Source organism: Octopus bimaculoides, chromosome 15, assembly GCF_001194135.2.
Source record: "Octopus bimaculoides isolate UCB-OBI-ISO-001 chromosome 15, ASM119413v2, whole genome shotgun sequence".
In the NCBI taxonomy this organism is placed as follows: Eukaryota; Metazoa; Mollusca; class Cephalopoda; order Octopoda; family Octopodidae; genus Octopus; species Octopus bimaculoides.
Genome location: NC_068995.1, coordinates 1,142,962 through 1,147,184, shown reverse-complemented (window position 1 = coordinate 1,147,184; position 4,223 = coordinate 1,142,962). Strand labels below are relative to the sequence as shown.

The window sequence follows — 4,223 nt, the reverse complement described above, 5'->3', positions numbered from 1 at the left end:
ATGCTGATAATTATGTAGCTCCAAGATAGTCCTTTGATCGAGCAGACTTATATCAGAAAGCATTCTAGTCATAATTATTGTTATTCTATTTTTAAAATTAGTTTAACTGCAATACGTTTCTTTATTGTAAGACAAAGGGATGTGATTTTAAGGGAGAATTGGTTTTTGTTTCTAGCCGACCGAACAACCACGTGGAAGCTAAGATGTGAGAATGTTTCACGGTTAAAAACTTTCTCGAGAACATTAAACCATGTTAACAAAGTGGAAGAGAATGGTTGTTTACGGCGCACAACGAACAGCATCACACACACACATGGTAATATAGTCCTACAAAGAAATTCAAAGAAATACATGTATGTATATACATGAGCAGGAACTTATATGGGCACTCGCATGTTCGAAATACACTGATAATACATAGCTACACACAAACATACAGATATCCCACAGCAAAGTGCAAAGCACACGTAGGTAAACACACCATTGCCTGTATCAACATATTTAAACATTAATACATATGGTCTCTCTCTCACACATTCAGCATACATCGTCATCTCTGTCGCACTCTTTCGATACAACTCTCACACACACCCACCACGGCTACATATTGTTCTACTCTGTTTCTCACACGTCAAACACATTCACCATAACCAGTCTCTCTCACTTTCACATTCGTCACAACTTGCCTCCCTCTCTCTCTCTCTCTCCCATACACACCGCCACCATTGTTTAAAGTACACTTTTCTAGTTTATTGGAGCAAATTCTCTACAGCTGCCTCTGAAAGTCATCAACCTTTACTCTGTTTCCAAGCATGATAATATTTTCCCATAGCCAGACATGTTTTTGCAGAGTATTGGAAACGAATGACAGACACTCATTTATAACAAGCACAAGATGTCACGAGAATGGGACAAACAATTACACTCCCACTCACTTTACATTCAGGACGTTCAAACTAAATTTCATGATTTTTTGTCTCTTTCTCTCAAGAACAGTTTGATGTATAGGTGAGCCGTCAATGGACATTGCAGAGCAACTAAAGTTGTAGTTGAGAAAAAGTTAGCTGGCGTAGAAGACTGGAAGCCATCGGAATATTAGAAGAGAGTGATCAATATGATGATGATTTGCAGTGGGTATCAAAACGTCGATATCATGACTTGTTCAATGCTCTGTGGACATTGTAAAAGCTGTAAGATGCAGCACGGACAGCTGCAATGGAGGCTACACAACCGTGTTTCCATCTACCAAATCCACTTGCAATACTTTGGTCAGCCCGTGGCTGTAGCAGAAGACACTTTCATAAAATGCCACGAAGTGGGACTGAACTCAGAACCATGAGGTTGGGAAGGGCATGAGGAAATATTACCTTGGTTGGAAACAGGTGAGCGTAGGTGATAGAAAGAGCATCCAGCCGTAGAAAAATCTGCCTAAATAAACACTGTCCAACCCAAACAACTATAGAAAAATGCTCATTAAGACGATGACATGCATAGAATATCTTGGACTACATTATCCAATGTCTTTTTTGTTGTTGCTTGTTTAGAAGGCAATAAATTGTGATTTGTTGGTGATTTAACTTCTATTTCTAGCACTTCAACCCACATGTTTGTGTTCCAATATGGGATGATATAATGTACAGCCAAAAAGGTGGGAGGTGGGGAGAGAGATGTGACATAGAGGTCATCTAGTGGACAATGGTGTTAGCGTTTAGCCACAGGTCAGACCTAGGATCAGAAATGTTCTTGCCATAACCTTCACAGTTTTTCTGTTTTCGTTTTTTAATAGTATATCTACAATTACACAACCTGATGTGTCCATCCTAATGTAAACAGAGGCAGATATGACTGCCATTTCTAGCAAGTTGTTTGGTGACAACAGAGGCTCTTTAGTTGATTTGTATCGCTTTTGTTTAGCCCCGGGTCAGCGACGACTAAACAGCCAATTCTGGTAAAAAGCATTACAATCCCATTCTCAATGGTGGAGGTTAGGCACGGTCTATTTAGCAAGCTATTATGTGTCTTTCTTTTATTAAGACAGCAGGATGTGGTTTGAGTTAAATTTGGTTACTCTTTCTTTGGTCTGGTAAAAGTCTCTCATTGGTTCAGTGACGGCCATGCTGTAACAGTGTTTAAGGAAATACGGATACGCAAATGATAAACATATCCTCACACACACACTTACATTAACATCATCATCACACACCCACACAACTTTTTTCCCCCTCACACTACACCACTACACCCACACCATCCTCTCAACTAACAGGTGTTTCACGTGATATCAGTGAAATAGATAAATGGGTTATTCTCTCAAATACATAAAGCACACACACACACACACACACACAAATATACATCATCATCATCATTATATATATATATTTACTCTTACTTGTTTTAGTCATTTGAATGCGGCCATGCTGGAGCACCGCTTTAGTCGAGCAAATTGACCCCTGGACTTATTCTTTGTAAGCCTAGTACTTACCCTATCGGGCTTTTTTGCCGAACCGCTAAGTTATTATATATATATATGATTTATATATATGTACTATGTGTATATAAAGTATAGATATTATCTATATACGTATGTATTATATATATAATATATATTATATTATCATTTTAACATTTTAACTTGTTTCCAAGTTTTTACAGGAGATGAAATATTCGTTAACAATTATCGCTATATCAAGGCCATGGAGATAGTAACATGCATGTGTGTATATACATGACCCCCCCCCCCTTGTTCATCACTACATTAACCTCTCCTGCTACTCTCCATGTCCTTTCTTCTGCTCACTTTCTTGTACCTAAGGAGTTTGTTCTAGCACCCCATCAGTACCTCCATTGTATCTCTGTTGCAACAAACCCGGGGCTTGTCTATCATACTTTAACCTTTCAACACTTGGCAAACAGTCACCCACCTCCACCTTCTCCTTCCAATTCTTCCTCATAGTGGTAGGAGCTAACCCCCCCGCTTTCCTTTTCCTCTGCTCTTTTATGTTTTGCATGTTTCTTGGTAACTTCATGGCCCCTGAAGGACCCCATTGTTTTCTGAAGCCTTAACAATATTTCATAATCCAAAGAGCAAGAACAGCCGAGTGTATGGCCCCGGCAGACAAACATGTCCATCACTTTCACTCCTGTTCCTTCAACTAAGACAGATGGTTTCACATTTGGACTCCATGGTACAGCTGAAGCATCACAAGTCTTTTCCAGGCTAATACCAAGTCTAAATGCATTGCAACATGTTGAGATATGATCCATGAGAATTTTCATATCTTCAGCTGTATGAGCAATGAAGTTGCAATCATCCCCATAAAAAAAAAGGTCACAAATAAGAGACTGAAAAACTCTCAAATTGGCAGTAAATTGACAAGTTGAAGTGACTTCCAGAAGTATGGTACTTCACATACCTCCCAGAAAAGTAATCCACAGTAAAGGCACAAGTGGGAGGAGTAGCAAAATACAATGGAAAGAGAGTTGAGGCAAGAATATCATCTTGCTTGACACCATTCCCTACAGGAATAGGTCCCTGCTATGCCACCACCAACACTGACTCATGCCTCTATCCCATCATGAAATGATTTAATTATAGACACAAAGTGACTCACACAACTAAGTTTGCCGAGTATTTTCCGCAGGGAGGTCCTATTCACAGTATTGAAAGCTTTGATTAAATCAATGAAAACCTGTACAAGATCCATACTCTGCTCATAGCACTTTCCCTGCATCTGTCTTGTTGTAAAGACCATATCCATTGTTCCTCTACCAGAATGGGAGCCACATTGAGATTCAGATGCAACACCATTTACAAAGTATCCATTGAAGCAGGTAAGAGGTTTACTTGCCAGAACCTTTCCACCAATTCACCTTATCATTGCTATTACTTCCTTGTCTATTCAAGGTGTGGAATCCAGGGAGCTGATGATAGCTGAAGAATGTCTGTTACAGCATCATCTACAACAGATTCACAGTTTAGAAGTTCAAAAAGATGTCCAAACCAGTGACCTGTGATTTTTGTTGATTTAGTAAGCAGGGTAGCGCTCTCTTTTGCAAAGCAAAGGAGCTGATGCAGAACTCTTTTAGGCGCATAAGTTTGCTTCATAAGATGGTAGAGTTCCTTGCTGTCATTTGCATCAGCAGCAGCAGCTTCAATAACATGAACAAGATCTTCCCACCAAATGGTTTGCATCTTGCTGAATGATTGCTGCAGTATATAT

At 39.5% G+C, this 4,223-nt stretch overlaps 1 protein-coding gene across 1 annotated transcript in view; it reads right to left on the bottom strand.

The window, feature by feature from the left end:
- Window positions 1-4,223, bottom strand: part of LOC106874101 (tyrosine-protein phosphatase non-receptor type 9) — a gene marked incomplete at its 3' end in the record, with an annotated part of 55,348 nt that overhangs the window by 38,187 nt on the left and 12,938 nt on the right. The gene's annotated exons all lie outside the window — the stretch shown is intronic.